At 40.9% G+C, this 19201-nt stretch overlaps 1 protein-coding gene and 1 long non-coding RNA gene across 4 annotated transcripts in view; one reads left to right on the top strand and one right to left on the bottom strand.

Moving 5' to 3' along the window:
- Positions 1-19201, top strand: part of Nrg (Neuroglian) — a 135471-nt gene that overhangs the window by 30597 nt on the left and 85673 nt on the right. The window contains exon 2 of one of the 3 annotated variants that reach the window (XM_086981052.1): positions 5037-5129. The exons of 1 other annotated variant lie outside the window; for it this stretch is intronic. The gene's annotated coding sequence lies outside the window, so the exon portion shown is untranslated. Of the gene's footprint in view, positions 1-5036; positions 5130-17688; positions 18214-19201 lie in introns of those variants that run through there. One more of the 3 variants, XM_086981053.1, reaches the window with a different exon arrangement.
- On the bottom strand, positions 313-1719 carry LOC147757741 (uncharacterized). The gene is made up of 2 exons (XR_015321890.1): positions 1351-1719; positions 313-1085 (listed from the first exon to the last, which is right to left on the bottom strand). It is a non-coding gene; the product is annotated as an uncharacterized LOC147757741 (long non-coding RNA).

Here is a 19201-nt window from a genome sequence, read left to right as displayed (position 1 = left end):
ATAACACATGAATGTGGATAGTGACGGTTTAACAGAGAAACGGAGAGAAAGGAAGGGACAAAAAAAGTAGGACGACTGATTACCCGCATTGTTCATTCAACATGCAGATCAGATCGATACGTACTTGCGCACTAGTCCACAGCTGATCCTTGAGTAACGGCCGGCGTAGCAACCTGTACAGGCCGCAACTGTTTTTTTTGTAATCGGACGCTGCTGCTTTGTTTGACTAAGGACGCCATCGTTTGCGTGTTGGTAAATTTTACACTGTTGTGAATAGATAGTAAATCTAAACTTAATAACAAATCTCTAATATATACACGTATGTAAGACTATTTTATTTTTTCACTCATATAATAACTATACGTGCTATCGTACGACAGGAATTGTTTGCTTCAGAAAGCATTCTTTGATAGAACTGCGGCTCTTGGGAACATTTTGTCCCTATATAGCGATAGAAATGCTGAGGATTGTTGATAGACACCATATTAGCCGACGCGCTACCCGTGTCCGTATCCAACATACGGTCTGGAGGCGTCCACGTTCTCTGAAAGTGTCTAATGATGATTCTCGACATAGAGTTTGCTCTCACGAGGTCCTGCTATTATCTTCGATTTTATATCTGCAATATTTTCAAGGCGCCTCGACATTGATTTTATTTACTGGAATCGAAAGTTTCCCTTGCTTGCTTTGAAAGTTAACCACTGATGGTGAACGGGAAAATACACGTATTACACATGACAAAAATCTCAGTCAGACGGCATTTTTTGCTGCATCCAAATGGGCAAATTTTGCTCCATTTTTCCGAGTTTAGCAACGTGTGTTATATGTCGTATAGGACGCTATGTTCGAACCGTACTGTTCTCACTCATCAACACCAAAATCTAAGGGGTAAATAATCATTTTGACAGCCGTCTATCCGCCTGAAGACGTACTTCGCCAACATAATAATCGCTATGACGCGCTCAACCATGGAACCTTCGCTTCTTCCTTTAACGCTAGCGAATGCTGTTTACGTAAGCCAAGCACCTTGACAGCTTCGAAGTGGTTTGATAGGTTTTCGGCATATGCATCGGCAACGTTTACATCTTTGAAGCGATAGAGCGGAAACAGTTAGTTACAGTTGAGTAGTCGTTAGACATCACCGATTTTTCATTTTTTGTTGAAACGAACAAGCTGGTTATTGAAAAAGCGAATATAAAAGCTTATTTGCTTCCCAGCGGCACAACGACATAGGATAAGCGACTGCGATGAAGTGTTGAAACTATAGGAATATCGTTGATTTAACGAAATTTGCCATTCTAACCAAACGATTTCGGCGATGATTCACTAGTACTGCGCTTCTTCACTCACCCTTAGGTCATATGAGGCTTTCTAATTTGGTTCAAAACTGCACGTAGTTTTACGTTGGACGCGAGCCGTTCGACACTGTGTGGCAGCACTGGCACCATCGCACTGAACTGAAAGGGGAAAGTAATATTAAAAAACGTATGGAACAGTAATGAGTGCAGCTGCAAGCCCCGAGTTTATTGATTATTTTTTACTAACGAAATAATAACATTCAACATGTTGCGCTTGATATCAAAGACATCAGGCGTATTATATACTAGCAGGTTATCTAATAAGAATTTTGTCCACTGGACGAAACACGGTTGACCGTTCCGACGGGAGCTGCTGTTTCATTTCAATCAATCTTCCTTGCGTAACCTTATTTTTTGTTTGACTTGCCCAACTTTATGGTCAGTCAAAGCCGATCCTTCCACTGCACTCGGTAATCAGATTGGAAGAACGTTATGTTCGTATCAAACGTGCCTACAACGGCCTGCTTTCGTATGTAGTTATGCACATGAGAAGTGTATGCACGTCGCGAAGTGTCCTGAGTCATTAGGATAATTTGAGTTTAGTGACGTGCACTGGCCCGGTGCCTTTTTCCGTCTTCTGTTTGTGCCACTTCTATCGTCTGTTTGGGAATAGCAGTTCTAACAGGATACAATTTTCGATTCATGAACTTGGATCAACTGTCACACGATTTTTTTGTCCTAATTAACTTTGGATAGTTCAAAATTAAATTTTTAATCCAAAATGGCTCTCAGCTGTTTGTTGTACATTGATGAATAGTCTGTGTCATGTATGATTATCAAGATGAAATACACATACATATATTTGTGTGCCGTTCTTTCGATCGATTAGCCGGTTTCCACTGTAGTACTTTTAGTAGAGACCTACCTACCTCCACGTTCGCATCGCCCAAAATTATATTCATAGGCAATTTTTGCTTAAATATATGTTGGTGTGCTACTTTTAATTGATTGTCGAAGAATTGGCTTAACATCGATCCTTCCTAGATGGAAACAATTCTTAAGAAGTAGTAGGAAACAAGCGGACGAGGAGAAGCGATGCTCCAGCGAAAACCCAAATCAACACAGGCAAGAAAGCAGCGATTTTCACCATCCGCGTACTTCCCACCGCCGCACCTGTCGGTCTAAATAGCACACAGCAGTAGGTAGGTCGGTCGGTCGGTCGGTCGGTCGATAGATAGATAAGTAGGTACTTCGACCTTTTCGACACGGTTGAGGAGGAGCAGAGGGAAGAGATAGCAGCTAGCAGAACGCTTGGCTTTTTCTGGGCAGATCTGAGGGCGGAGGAGAACAGGCAAAAGAGTGCAGACGAAGCTGAGAGGACAATGGAGCTAATGGCGGCTGACAGCCACTCGGGTTCTACTATATATCATAGGCATATATATACCGGCCATTATTGCTGTTATTGTAATCAAACGATTTCCCGCACAGTGGCTCCATGCACTATATGGCCATTTAACGCCGTAAAAACATTGGACCAAATAAAAGATCGAAACAAACGATATTGTGAGTACCGATGATACAGCTGGCGAAACGGTTAATGAATAACTAACACAAACTTTCACCCATAAAAATAAATCGATTCTGCACAACATGGGAACAGCGTAATAATAATGACAATGCCGATACGAGCAATTAAAATACCACAGGTATATAAACACGCTTCCGTTCACGAACGTTTCTACAGAAATGTCGTATTTTATTTCTGTGCTATGTTTAAATTGTACGCAAGCTCTCAAGTGCATTGGCGTTGTTTGAACTGTCAATATGAAAGATGAACTTGGCCCATGTCCTAAACGTTGTGTACTTGCAGATACTGCTTCGGGGCAAAGATATTTATAGAGGGCCGGGCAGCGCAAGGTGTATCGTGACAAATGACGGTATTTGTATATTTGGCCGATTTTAGAGTGTGTGTTCGTCACTATAAGCTTTGTGCTTGTTTGAGTTTGAATGTTATCCTGTAACAGAAAAATAGGGGGAACACTGTTAGCTAGTTACTTGGTGAGCCATTCAATTTTCTGAGTTAAAGTTAGAGGATAACCAATCACCTCTGTCGATTGGAATAGCCATACTTCGAGCCACGCCCACGCGCAAATATCTCGTTTCAAAATAAGGATATTACCCTGCGGTCGGCGGTTCGACGATCAAGTTTTTTCAAACCGCTTATCTCACAAGCAAACCTAAGATTGCTTAGTCAGAGTCTATGTTAAAGTGCAAAATCTATTTTCAAAAATATCATCGAGCCTATTCCACTGTGCTCGCTTGAGGCGAAGATCACCTGAAATTGTACGGTGTTGAAACGGCATGTAATGCTGAAAGCCGGACTTGTCCCCTAATATGGCTGATAGGCTTATACCTTTCATCTTCTAACTGGCAGTTCAGTTTTGCTTGTTTAAGATAGCACAAGTTTGACCCTTCAGCGGCATAATAACTCAGCTCTAGAAGATGAGCCATAATGTCACAAATTCAGTTCCATGCTGCCCTTTGTTAGTGTTATCCTTGGGGAATACGAGGGGCCGAATGTGTCACGGAAGATAAAAAGGCACTGTTAAAGCGGAACGGCTGAAGTACATCGAACTGTTTGAAATACTCTGACACTTTATGCAGTCCTCGGCTTCCACAAGCGCCTATGAAGAGTGCACGAGCTTTATGAACCTAATGAATATAACCTTGTGAATATATAGTACCCTTTTCGCTACATACAGGTTCCATCGTTACGCAGAATGGCTTAGCAATAACTTCAGTAGCTACCAAGCAAATAATCCCGTGAGTCCTTGGCCGACTATTTAAAGAACCGAGGATGATATTGGCTTTAATTCGGTACGTGAGGCCGTCGTATGTATGATACGGTATAGTATATACGTATCTTAATGCTACCTAATAAATATGAAGAAATGGTTCTAATCTATTGAGTTAATTTCTAGTGTGTTCGGTCAGTTTGCAGTACTTGTCAAAGTGGCGTCGGATTTGAGTGGCTTTCGGGATCCAGAGCTGTCAAGATGGTAACTGAACCAGAATTACATCTATGCCCTTGTATCTTAAATGTATGATTTCATTTTGGATGCCTGTAGTCTCTCTAGAGCTAACAGTAAACTAGACAGTAGCTTCTGCTGTTCTTTCCCTAACCTACAAATAACAGTACTACATCATATTTAGTGTTTTGGCGCGAACTGACTGTACGAATGTTCTTAGCTGTATCCTTAATTCGAACGGCCGCTAATGGCCTGGCGTACAATTCTACTTAATATCATGTAAATTATCCCTTGTCGGCCGTTGTATTTATCTTATTTGTACGCGATTTCCCAATGCTTACGGTGCAAAAAAGCTTTGGGGAATGAAGTATATACGCGGATTCAAAGCCACCAGCACAGTGACCATCTACCCTCAAACCGCATCTGATGATCGTGTTTCTACAAGGCGAACAGTTCCCAGAAAACGCTGGATTGTCCACACTTTAATTTATTGGCTAATAGTGGACAAATGCAAATACCGTTGCACAAATACCTTTGGATTAACCGCTTTATTTTAAAAGCGATAAAAAATCTAAGATGTATGTATATATATATATATATATATATATATGATGTGTATTCTATTCTAAGTATTACACGACAGATACTGGATATAATAGATAGTCAAGCAGGGAAGGAAATGATGGAGGCTTGTCGTTTGCTTTTGTAGCTTTCAGTTACCGTGAAGGCTACCGTTTAAACGGCTTCGAGCTCGTTGTGGATGACAAGATCCTCGTCCTTTATGAAAGTACCACTCAAGCAGGTAATAGTTGGAGACTTGTACAGATAATAACATTAACAACAACATGCTTAGCGGCTGGTGTTAGTCAACGACTAGCATTCGTTTCTGTATGCTTTGTACTCGTATGCTTTCCGCGTATGATCGGAGATTTTTAAGGGTCTGAGTTGATTTTCCTTTACTCTTACGTAGCCCACGGCCAGCTTTTAATGACGTTCTTTGTAAACCTTTGTGGAAATAGTCTGCAGCAGTACAATAACAACGATGAGCATACAGAGATGTGAGGCAGATAGCAGTCGTGTTTCAAGCTAAGCCAAGCGTTGCACACAAACCGACAATGCTCTGAGGTGCCACTTCATTAGTCTCTGAGCAGTAAGTTGTTTTCAATAAAGTACTTTATTATATTTATATTGAAAGCAATATGAGACCTGTGAGATGAACCGCTTATAGATTGTACATGACTGCGCGATGGGAGCCATGATGCTTTGAGAACCGCAACTGAAGTGAAAAAATCTGATTAGCCACTTCGACTTCAAACGCAGAATGATCCTAGAACCTTTTGCCCCGGGCATCACTCTGAACTCGCATTAAACATTGCATTTTGACTACATTTAAGACGCCCGTGTGAGCATGGCACGCTATCATCTGCAGAAGTGAGAGATACAGCGGACCGCAGATCTTCGTCGAGTTTAGTTATAAGTAGGAGCGACTCTGGAGATTATTGAGAAATGCCTTAGCGACACCCAATTAGAGTACATCTTTTCTTTCTGTGCTCATATTAGATGCTATTTGGTAAAAACGCAGGGCGGATATTAATGACCGGCAACGATATACCCTTTATGGTCAGGAACTTACCGATTCTCTAGGTGATGGGCGGTTCAGATTATCAACTTTATCATCAACGAACAGCATCACCGCTATGTTTCTCGAGGCGTGAATATCGTTCTGACAGGCGGTGTAGACTGCGAACCTCGTCGCTATCGGTAGATTCCGTCTTCCGGTGTCCACTGCCAGTCGTGACAGCAATACAAAAGTTAACCGATATGGAACAGGAGCTAGGAATGATGAAAGTGATAGAAAGTAAATCATCGCGTTACCGAAGACAGAAAAGTAGGTAAATAGAAAAGGGAATAAGCCGGTTCAGCAATTTGACCAATGGAGAAAAGCACACAACAGCGTGCGGCAAGGGAATCTGAGAAGCAGTGGAGACGATATAGGCGACGACTATTCAACGACTAGAAAACTCGCGTGAGAACGTCTCGAGATCGCCTTCATGGAGAGGCTCCCGATTAATGCTGGTTTCTATATACCACTGAATGCATGCCGTACCCTCTCGGTTAAAGATGCGGAATAGAAAGAAAAAGGTTGGTACTGAGATAACATGCTAGATACAAAGGTACGTGTTTTTAAGCAGCCCTTAGACGCTTGATTACAGCCACAAAGCGCTTCGGAACACGAGAGTGAGCGTGCCGTCGTGCGGTAGCATCTTGTGAGGTAGCGTCTATTGTTGTGTCATCAGGTCGGTCGGTCGTTCTAACGAAGTGTGTCTCTGCGGACTGTTTCACATCTCTGACACCCCGCTGTAGCTTTTAGACAGTGAATAGCAATCGGTCCCATTCAAAAAGCAAATCAGAGCTTGCGACCGTCAATAGTATGGTAGGAGGGCGTGGCACGTATATATAAAATTTCCAAAAGGATTTTGTAATAAAAGCGTTATTTCCCGAAAAACCCCTTGTGCGCTAATAAAAAAAGAGTCCAATATAGTAATGGGCAAAGAAATTCATAAATTATTTTTAATAAAAATGCTAGTCCTACGCAAAGTGTTCCGCCTCAAAGAAGATAGCGTTAATGAATATGTCTAGTTGTAATGGCCAGCCTTGCTCCCTATATTTTCAGGTATTTTTACATCGATTGATATAGACCTAAAAAGTCGGTCTTAGACAATTTACCAGTATGTGTTTCGTTAAGTCACCAAGCTGACGTGCGCCTTTCTTTGCTGGGTTGCCCCTATAAGAGGCTCCTTGAGAACCTGAATGTATAACAGTGGGCTTTGAGAATCTAACAGGTAGTCAATTAATTAAGCCTAGTAGATTCTCAAAGCCCACTGTTATACATTCAAGTTCTCAAGGAGCCTATTATAAGGGCAACCCAGGAATGCGTATATTCATGCATAGAAGTCAATCGTTACGAACCTTTTGCCAACCTTATCAAATTCACACCATTAAGTGATAAATTTTTTGGCTTTCTTTGTTTGTATAAGTGAACAAGTGTCGGTCCGATGATGAAAAAAAATTAACAGTCTTACGTGGTCAACAGGTCCTTCTGTACACATAGTTTTCAATCTAAATAGCTAAAATCACCCAACCAATTGTTGTTAAAAAATAATAGAAATAATTTATCCCTGTGGAACTCGGAAATATTGTTTTTGAAAACATTGAGTGGCGTGTTAAAGGTTTTTCAGAAACGTGGCAAAGGGATCGAATCGACACCCGAAAGTAAACAGATTTCAATGAAATGTCTTAAAAGCGTCAAAATATTATGGAATGTCATTTTTAGACGGACGGCAAACGGAGTTTTGCCATAAAGTGATACACGAAAAAGGTTGGACAGTTTGTCTCTCGACAAGCTTTGTTGGGCCTTCTTTCTGAAGAGCGTTTACATATACGGCTTCTCTGAACGAGCGATTCAAGGAGTATTACTTGTCACCCTCTAGTGTATGACTCCAACAAGAAAGAAATTGCGTTGTTTGTTACCGGGTTGAATATAGCCTGCAGATCTGCTCTCCGAATGTTATCTATTTACTAATTCATTATATCATTATTATAATGTTTATAAATGTTATATGTATTGAAATTTTATATATATATATATATATATATATATACGAGGGAGTATATCTTACATACATAAAGACCGAATCACTGAGCTTTATTCTATAAAGAAAATTATAATAAAACGAGCTCGTTTGTTTTTGTGCTAGTACTACTTTCCAGGCTAAAAGTTATGATAATTCCTGCAGTGGCAGCAGAGCGCCTTAAAAGTAATTTGCTGAACTTTTAATCAACTTTTAAGTTTAGAGTCTAAGTTGGAAATTTTCTGAACTAAAGACATGCTTTTTCGTTACACATTTACACTGAAAATGAATATTTTCAGTATATGCTTACGCCTGATTAGCACAAGAACTTGTATGTAACATAATGTACGATGAAACGTCCGAGGTAGGATGGCAGTGGGTTTTCCGTAATTACTATGGAAATGATTGAAAAGGTTCGATGGAAGCTAACTGTCTCTTAGTCATTTTTGATCAGGCACTCACCTTGGATTTTTGATTTTCCCCTATATATAGTATTCAATACAGTATGTGTATATAGATGTTAAGCCAGACAGATTTCAACTACACAAACAAGGGATGTTCTGAAAGACTCGTCTGTTCCTAGCGGCGTATATTGAAACGCACTTGGACTCGCAACGAAACATAACAGTAGAGATTAAGCATGTTTTTTTTTTTGCCTCTCCTATCACCATCGTTCATTTGACTGTACCTACGCCAGAAATCGAAAGATTTCTGTTAACACCTCATTCTATTCGTTCTCGGAGAGTATTAGCTGTATTGTTCTTTAGAGTTTAGGCATCGTGCCCAGCTTTATAGAGTGCCTAATTGTTCCTCTTACTTTGTGTGTATGGGTCTGGGTGACTTGCATTCTAATGAGAAAAAAAATCTATAAAAGGTTATTCGTCTCGATAAACAGCGATAGCATTCGTAATAAAAAAAAATCTAAATCTGCAAGTAATATATAATAACAGCTACTATTAGTAATAACAGATAAAATAATCATTAAAGATAAACAGCAACTGTGGGGACTTTTGCCGACGCAGGCGTTGAGCAGAGTGTTGTCGATTTCACCTCATTATAATCTAACAAGTGGAGCCTATTTGTTTCTGGAGTCGTGTACAGTTATTTTCATAGAGGCTGAGGTCAACTCAAGGCTCTCTCCGGCAAAAAGGTAGACTTGAACGTACTTGTTTCTGAAGTACGAACAATCCAATGTTTTTCTAAACGGAATTAGCCTGACGACTCTTGATAAATATGCATTATCATTATAAGCTCGAACCTTTGGAAGTTCCGTTTATCGTAAAGTTTTGAGACATGTTTGAATTCACCCATGTTCAGCTCAGTATAGCAGCTTCGAATACACCATTTACTGATCATGCCATTTCGGAAAAGGCTGAGGCTTTTATAGAGTTTAGATTGCCTGACACGGTAGGCGCGAAAAATGTCCTAAGCATTAAACTCGAAGCATCTGGAGCTGCAAACAGTAGATTGATTATAGAGCTCTTATATGGAACTTGTATTGACTGAAACCGACATCGATTGCGAAATAAAGTTCAGTCAACATTGCAAACTTCGAATCTTTAAAGATGTCCCGCACAGTTGTAGAGGACGAAGAGTTGGCACGTCACCTGTGCCTCATTTCCTACGACGCCTTCGTTCATTTGCAGGTCTTGTTTGTATACGTCAGCTGCATGTTTAAATAGTTTAACTGAGCCCATTGCGATTATGCCTCAGAGTGAGACGATCGTCTATCGTTCATGGCGGCTGATAGATTTTCGTTGCGGCGGCGGTACCGACAGTGGCGAAACGGAGACTACTGGAAGGCAGGGAGCAAGCGAGACGTCCGCAAGTATCCGCATCTCTGAGTAGGCCAGTCAGATCGACTGGCCTACTCAGAGATGAGTGCTTCATGATTTAGTCTTGTATTTTTTAGAAAAAAAAAAAGAGCCTACTTAAAGAAGAGAAAAAAGGAGGATAATTGTTGATGTGTATAATCATTCTTGTACTTTCCCATCACATACCACAAGTGTTAGAACATTAATCTTCCCTAAATATTAGGATTTATAGATTCGTGTGATCGTTTATGACAACAAAAGCTGGAGCTATTGTTGTTACTCTGGAACTGTTACTACCTTTACTGGGAATAAGGACGTTGTATGAGAATCTGGGCGTTCTATTGGGCTGTGGCATTGTGGGTCTCCATAATAATGAATCCTGGTTTGTTACGATTTCTATGTCGATCGTTACTTTGTATTCTCTGCGCAAAACATGTAAAGATAAATGGACACTTGTAAAGCCTCTGCATGTACTTTTGTTTGGTCAGTTTGAAATAAGAATACGATTAGCTTACGCTCGATATACCCATAAATTACAAGCAAGCTTCAATGGGACTCTACTAAGGTAGTCTAAGTAGATTTAGATACTTTTATAGGCTATTTATGAGGTTTGCGTTGGTCGTACTTTGACTCATAGGTCCGACGACAATCAAAAACAGGTGTTGACCCTTGTTCGTAATAACTAATACTAAATAGTTAATTCAAGGTTACATATCGTCTAGTTTTCAAAAAGTGTAATTTGAAGTTATATTTGATTATATTATTATTATTATTGTATATGAAGTGCTTTCGTACAGAAACGCACAATGAGAACAAGGTTGCTACAACTACTTGTGGATCTGAAGTGGCGTTTCAAGCTGAGTGCTTCAACCTTCTACGGTAGCAGCAGCAGCACGCATTAAAACGAACGTGAGCCCATGTGGGCTTTTAAAATAACTACACTTTAAAGTGTGTATCGAATCTGTCTGGGATATCTCGCCGAATTCTTAAGTTAATGTGGGATGGCGAGGGCGTCACAAAATATATCTAACTCAACATCAAAGGGACACACATTATCCAGTCGAAATTGTGTGAGACTAAGCACAACAAATGGCCTTTGACGGACAAAATAGGGATAGTGTATCCGCCGAGCGATCGGTAGTTATCACTATAAAGTTAGTGCTTTTTATAGTGCTAGCAGCATTTTTCTAATTGACGCCAGGGCTTCATGCATGTATGTTTTTAACAACCGGTCTTCTTTCTATAACTTGGGCTGCTTGTCCCAACCCGGGTCTTCCATCATCTGGCGAATGATGGCATCGTGCTGTCTGCTGCATTTGCACAATGTCCAGTTTATTCGTCCTAGCTAATTTCGGCTCGCTTTTTCTCCTTAGTTGGATTTGTTTGTCACGAGCGCGGTTTTTTGTTGCGTCGTCTCATTTGCTTGAAGCATAGGATATCTGTGCAATTGAAAAGTCTACAACACGAATAATTTGCTGCAAACCTAAAATCGCGCCCGGCCTAAAGAGTTACCGGTACTGAAAGTTTATTGTAAGACCCATATTCGTTGTATATGCTCCCCTCCAAATGGAAATCAGCGAAAATATCTTTGGTCGAAAACTAATTATGGAAAGCTGCGCGAAACTGATGAACATTGTAAATCCTGCCCATTGAATTGTCTGCATCAGAATCCGGTAGACATGAAACCACATGTTTCGTAATGATCGCATCGAAGGAACACTTGATTTGTCACTTTTCCTATAGATTAAGCGACCCAGTCTTTACTCGCATTTGGGAAAGCATACATAACAGTTGAGAATGAACAAGCCTATTTAAAAGAAATCCAAACATTGAGCATTTTATCTCTTCTTAGACATAAGTCACGAGTTTCACTACCGCTTGCACAAAGATGACAATGGGTTAATTAGGATCGTGGTTCTTTCGCGAACGATCAATTGAGGGTCAGTAGCCTTTTACGTTGATGAGCAGTTATTTTATCTTGCAATTGTGAGGTAAGCATACATAGCTACAGTTAATGCCAGCGCCAGATAGGTGGCAGTAAACCTAGATAAAGAAATGTATAAATCTCTTAAATGATAGACATAAAGCCCACAGTGGGTCGAACCAGAGACTTTCGATGACTTCAGCTTATGATTGTTGGGTAGGGCATCCCTGTACCAGAACAGCACTTTGACATGATACACAACATAAATTGTTTAGAGTCAAAGGGATGCAGTGACTCATTACCCGGAGATAAATTATAAGCAGAATAATAAACATCACTGTATGAAAGTTTAGCCATATGTAAAAATGGGTGAAGAAATCAGCTCGATATTCTGGAACCTCACGTACTCCTTGCCTTACGATATCTAACGGTGCATCGAACCATAGCGATTTTATATATCTAAATGACTAAATTAATGGCACAAGTAAAAATAAGCAGCAGTACTTACCGTTAATTTAAACACGTGCACCAGACATTCTACATAAAACTCGCACACACATAAAAAAAAATCAGTGGCCTGCCCACTAAATTGAAAGTGTACAGATTAAGTAATGTAAACTCCCGGTCCAGAGCAATTTATTCGACCCTTTGCAAAATACAGGGCATAAACCCCTTAAAGAAAGTTCGGCTAACAAAAGCGAACCGGTGGGCCAACTTTTCGATGAAACAAAAAAAATCAATTGGGCGTTCGCAAACTCATTTCATCAGCAGTGATAAGCAGATTTCTCCCTAAGACCCGTATTCTCTGTGTGTTTCGCTAGTTAGAATTGAATTACGGCAGGAGAGTTATGCGAAGCTAGATAATGTTTTAAAAAGAATTCTCTGACCACCCCTTTCTTGGCAACCCATTAATACAGTTCCCGTGATTCTTTCAAGTCCAGAAGCAGTACTTGACTTTTTTTAGCTGAGAAACAAAACTATTCTGCCTTTATAGCCAAAAAAACCGTGCTTTTTTTGGAAAAATGGACCGCAAGTTTATCTCCTATTGGAAAATATGAACATGTACTCTACTGACATTAGGCATAAAGCCTGCATCCATTGTATTTCAGGTCAGTCTGGGGAATTCCGTTTGACTGTGCAAAAAATAAATACAAAAAGCAAGGTTTTGTGCGATCAGAGCTAGAGTTCTACCTAGCTGCATATGTTTTCCGAGTTCGACAATGTTGTAATTGTCGCTTGAATGAAGAAGGTAATTCTAGCAGAGTGAGTACGATCGATATGGGAATCTTACATCAAAATAAATCGGAGAAAAAAGAAAACCCCCGGGTATTGGTTGAATGGAATAAGCAAATATTATTAGTGACGTAGAAACAGCGGATGATCATTTCCATTGCGACCAATACGATAGAGTCAGATCTTGTTGCTTAATTACTGAAAAGCGCCGTTAAAGGATACGACGGATTCGGACTAGAGTTCCGCAGGTCAATTGAGATTCCTTTTGCGTATTTGTCCCAAAATGTGTGCATTGGTCCATTTGTTCATACAATAAATCACAACGTAATGATGTGTTTTGCACATAACCAACCTTTCGTTATGGCTTCCTAGTAGCATTTTGGAGCTGCGTTTTGTTGCGGTAAAGATTTCACATCCTGTCAAATGTTTTTCTTAGTCTATTTCAGTATCCTGATTTCTTAAACAGTCTGTGCCTTTTGGCTTCTCTACCCGATATCCGTCACAAGGATTTGCAATGTCTACACATAGGATCTGATATTATGAAAGTCACCGCGATCTACCGACCGTAATAGCGTTCATCGGTCGGAATGAGAGGTGGAACATTGGCTCCTGCTGTTCTTCCGTATTTAGCCACTTGCAGTGAGGAGAAGCCTGCGTAGGTGCTTTAAAAAGATAAGTTTTAAGAATATTTGACTCTTCCGACTGAGCAACGACGAAAAACCGTAGGACGGTAAAACGGTAGGACGTAAATGTATCCTATTGGATTGTTACGATACTATACATTTCGAGAGACGATTAAACGTCAAAGTTATTGATTATAAAAGCAAGATATATCTTACTAATAAGCAAAGTATTCGTTTTTATGAACATATGGCTTGTGGTCTCCCAGTGTCCCATGAACTGACCGCGAATGTTCGATGTCTAGCGATAATGGTAGAACTTGCAACTCTCAAACCTCTTAACACCTCGCGCGCTACTTTTCGTTTTTGATTATCTGCTTGTATACTGGAAATTTTTTGGAATCACGCTTCCACGTTGCTGCTTTTTGCTCCAGATTGCCCTCTCCTTTGCCTCTTCTCTGCTGTGGCCTCATTGTACGAAGGGAAAGAGAGATGGGGCTATTTGTTGCCTTTGTTTTTCATTGACCTCCGGTCTCGTTGGGAATATCGGAGATCGATAATGATTTGTTGTTACCACTGCTGTCGCTGGTGTTGTTATTGGTACATGTGGTGAAAGTGTTGTTTTCGGAAAACATGCTCTTCCTTCTATATTTTTCATCATTTCCTTTTCCTGGCCTCGTGGCAAGAGCAGATCATGAGGATTTCCAATAGGTTAAAGAATACGTCCGCTGGAAGGAAGCGAACGAAATGTGAAAGGCAGATATGTCGAGTAAGGGTGCTGCCACCTCGTGCCGTTATCGATTGATGCTTTGTCGTATCTTTGTGTTGTCACAATTCGGATCCGGTGTTTTGACACAATATGATCACAGAAGATGGAATAGATAGCCAGTGTGCGCGATACCCCTGGCAAATCTCGTTCCTTTTCCAATGAGATGTCGACACAATCGCTTCGGGCCATTAATTGTTAGTTTTAGTGTGTAAGTTATTACAGTTGGTAATTACAGGTGAAAGCGTTTCTGTTCGTATCCTTCGAGAAAGTATTGTTCTACTAGTCATTCACTAAAACCGATCGTAAGTGTGTGTGCGACTAAATTCGTATAGAGTCGCAAAATATGATTGATTTAATTGATCAGTAAGCAACAGCCTTGAGGTTACGTGGCTTTTCTGTAAACTGATCACGCTAATATACCATGCCATCATGTGCATAGCTTAGGTAACGCATCTCTCTGACATGTTTGTCTCGTCTCCTTTCATGTTTCATTTACCTTACTTCTGTTTGTCAAACATTGGGGATTATTAGGGCCTGCCTAAGCAGCACGCTAACAATAGAAAACGTATTGCACGCAAAAGGGGGATGCAATCAGGAACCTTTTGATCCGCTAGTTTACACGCAGAAGCTTTTTCAGAAAGGAAACCTTGTTATAGGCTAGACCCCGCTGAGCCTTTCATCCTGGCCGGATTATGGGAAAACGCCTTTTTATTTCTCTTTTGCTGTTGTGATCTTTGGTTCCCTAACTGGCTGGTACGCGATGATTCAATGTCGACCACAGATGGCTCAGTAGCATTTGTTACCCACGGATAACGCATGGCGGTACTTTAAAAAGAAATCTACCTCTTTGTGCTAGAACAAGTAAACATCTTCAAGAAACAGGGCCACTTTACGGAACCGAACACAAGAACAACTTCCGAGATACCAGCTGTAGTAAAAATGACATATCTTGGAGGTCAACAAATCGGATTCGTCTTAAAAACACAGGACTTTTCCTGCAAACTCCTGTAGATGAGAGCAAGAATCACTAAGTGTCTGGATGATCAGGTAATCGAAAAATTCGAAGACGTTTGAATATGAGCCTTGCTCACTCATTCGGTCAAATCCACACAATACAGAGTATAAAGTTAGGTTTTTAGGAGAACAAAATCGATTTATCTGTGCCATTAGAAGGCATTACCCGCGAAGGCTTTTTACAGCATGTAAATATCGGCTAGCTTTTCGATCTGCCTTGTATCAGTTGGATACAGATTTTTCAAATTTCTATTCGAACACAATGGCTTAAGTTCAATAGGCTTAATAGGTGGGTAGCCACAGAAAGCGCGAAAAGTACAGCTAAGAGACCAGCATAAGCTTCACCGTCTTGGGGAAGTTCTTTTTATTAATTATTTATATTGATTTGTCAAAGGTAACAGAAATTCTATTGTGCACTTGCAATGTTTATTGAGACAAACAATCCATACATTTGTTGGCAACGTAAACAGGCTCATTATACAGTAGTACGAAATTCTTAAACCTCTCGAGATGGCCTGCAACATACATTAAAAATTGTCTCCCTACTCAGGTGTAAGCTCGGCTCAAATTTAACCCTCGATCGACACCATAAAATGATTGCTCCTTGTGTACTTATACTGATGCCACATGCACTATAATTAGCGGATCGTTTTTGTGATACGGACAAAATAGATGCATATACAATTTTTAGGGCCAGGTTGTATTGTCGGTCCCGCAGAAGTTACAGAAAGGTTGAAATACTCTTCATAGTCATTTCTATTGTACTCAGCTTAACTCGATGCAACTTCATTCCAGTTTGGGGAAAACTTGGGACACTGTTATATGAACCGCTATGGGGTGAAGACTTTGCCAGTCCGAGGAATGATCGATGAGCAGGGTGATAACCTTCGCAGCAGAAGTGTTAGTGGCTTAGTAGGCGCGAACTCGACTGATTGCCATACAGCCTATTTCCACCGACTCTAAAGGTTATTGACATGCTAGCTATTCTTTCTGGGCTTTCATCCTGTTTGAGTTTTCTGTTCTATATGTTCTAAAGAGAGTGAACTAACACAAGTGAAACAGAAGATTATTTTTTCTCCTTATAATGATAAACGAGAAATCTGTAAGCACATCTACCATATATATACATATATAAATTGTAAATGAGCTCATTCGCTTGAAGTGTAGTCGCTATATTTATTGCATTTGTAGTCGTCATATTACTCTGATTCGTTGTCGTTATTCCAAGTACTCTCTTATTGACAGGCTTATTGACCAGCAGTGTCCTCCCTTCGTTTCACTTCAAGCGCCTCTCCGTCGCACGTCCGGTTGACTCTCAGCGATGTTTGAGAGCATAGACTCCCGTCGTATCAGAACTGGGTGTCCTGGAACTGGAGTCCAATTCATTCGCGAACGTTCACGACACCCTCATCGACGATTCAGATCGAAATATGGAAGTTTGGGCCAACAGCTAACCAGTCACCATTTTGCCTTTTTAAGTGCTACTTACGGCTCTGGTTATCTGGTAATTCTTCGTAAGGATATTTCGGTGGTCTACTCCACTATCTGCCAACAGTCGTATACTGGCCGATTGCGGTAGAGGTAGATGTAATAGCTAGCCAGTCAGGCAATCAGTTGACCTCCAATCAACTGGGTCCGTTGTGGGGTTTTTGTGCGTTCAGCCGGGTTATCTGCCACAAACACTACGGCGGTGTAATGCTGTCAACCTAGTGGCAGAGGCGGCGATACCGGGACGCTAGTGGAACTACTGCCTGTCTGTCTGCCTGTTTGCACCGGCCTTAAGCACTTTACTGTGCACTACTAACTATAGTAGTAATACTAGTGTGTTGAAAGGCAATGACTGGAATCGTCTGCTGGAGCCACAACGGAAAGGGGTTACCCACCCGCTCACTCACTCTTTTGATTGATCGGATTGTGCTGCTGTCGTCTAGTATCGCGCGACCTTTGAGCACCGCCAGACATGAGCCCATAGACCAACTGAGGCTGCTAACCCGAATCTTGCGCTTCTGCCGAGATTCTATCCTGGGTACCGTCGTTGGAATTGTTGTTGTGGGGGGAATGGTTGACTGGCGTGTTGGTCTGTAAAGGCATGGCTGCAGTGATAGTGACGTACATTTAGTGTAGCGTCACTGAAATGGTTTCTGGCATCGCGCCCAACGGATCCTATCAGGATCGTTGTATGTGGCGATGATCCTTTGTCCACCGTGCAGAGGCTACTGAAGACCCTTGGTAGTAGTGGGTATTGGGGAGGAGAAAACGGGGACGGCAGATACCCAGCGACATGATCCAACAGAGGGTCCAGTAATATGGTCGGGCGCGGTCCGTTCTGTCCAAAACGCCACTCCGGCGCGGACCTCCGCGGAGGTCGCATCGCAGTGGCCTACGCTAGTGATGAACAGATTTTAGCAAATCATACACACAGGGCGAATAAGTACCTCATATATACACTAGCCCAAAGACGACACCAAAATCCTACATTTCTGCTTTATTTTGTTAAGTTCTCCGCATTGATTTAGTTTAACAATCATATAATTAGGCCAGGAATTATTTCTGAGTTGGAGAAATAGTTATCATTGATAGTGTCGGTGTCACACGATCGCTTTAAAATGGTACGCGAACGAACAAGTTGCCTAAAAAGAAAAGGAAAGTAAACCGCGTCTTTTCCGTGACTCCGGATAAGCTGCTGAGTGAAACGAAGTTTCGGATTTTACGTCGGTAGAAAGTAAATTAATATTAAAGATAATGAATTTTGTAAGGTGATAGTTCCGTGAGCGAGTAAATGTCTCTGTGCTTGATGAGGATACATTACCCATAATTGTCATCTTGTGTGAGCGCGTATCGGGTGCTAAGAGAAGCTTCAAACTCAGGAAGATCAAGCTGGTAGGTTGACGCACCACGGTGATAAACGAATCCTTAAAAATTACCCCACTGCACGAAAGTCTAAATCACAGTGGACTATTTGTACGAGCGCTTTACATAGTTTCTAGTTGAACTTTCTAGTCGTCGTTATTGTTGTTGTAGTTCATCACGCTCTTCATTTTCAAATGATGGGGAACTACTAATTCTTAAAAAAAACGAGTCCGTGTTTAGATCAAAAAGAATGAGAAAGGAGTAGGAGTACCGCCTCCCTTTCGAAGCGAGTAACATTTACCCTAAATATAGAAATTATATTAAATATAGAACGTATGAGCTCTGAATGACACCTGCCTAAACCACTGTTAAGTGTAGTTACTCTAAGCAGGATTCACTCGTTCGATAATAATCGCGAATGCCCTAAGACTGAAAACTCAGAGAGCTAACTTCAAAGTGCTGTCGGATCCTTTTTCGAAAAGTAGGGTTGAAGCGGCGCATACTGACTAAATGCTGCACAAGTGAGGTGGCGGAGAGCCTGAATATTTCGTTAGATACGACGTCTAGAAAGAGGAACTCGCTAAACGAAATGGTACCACCCGTTTCAATATCTGTAAAACCACTACGGATTTCAGCTTTTCTTTCTTTTATAATAGAAAAGCTAATTTTTACTCGCTTGTTGTTCGTTGTGTTTGCATGGCACTTTACTAAATCGTAACTTAGTAAGGCATTGTAGATGTTGCCAAAAGCGTATGTATCTCAAGCACTCCCTAAATTCGAGGCTGCACTCAGCTTTAATATCGTACACTGAAGTATGACAATACACTCACGGGTGCACATGTAGACACAGGAGAACGTATGCATCTGGCTGAATAGAGAGATCTGGGGAATTAGTGTTTTCTATGCCCTTCCTTCCCAGCTTCGCACTTCAGCCAAAGTGGTTACTTTGGTAATGTGAGATAAATGAGAAGCAATGTTAAATGATGATTGTGTCTGAAAAAAATGTCTCTTCTGAAAA

This window comes from Varroa destructor, unplaced genomic scaffold, assembly GCF_002443255.2.
Source record: "Varroa destructor unplaced genomic scaffold, Vdes_3.0 BEIS01000002.1, whole genome shotgun sequence".
NCBI lineage: Eukaryota > Metazoa > Arthropoda > Arachnida > Mesostigmata > Varroidae > Varroa > Varroa destructor.
Note: the sequence above shows the minus strand (reverse complement) of the source record. Positions and strands in the feature narration are given on the sequence as shown.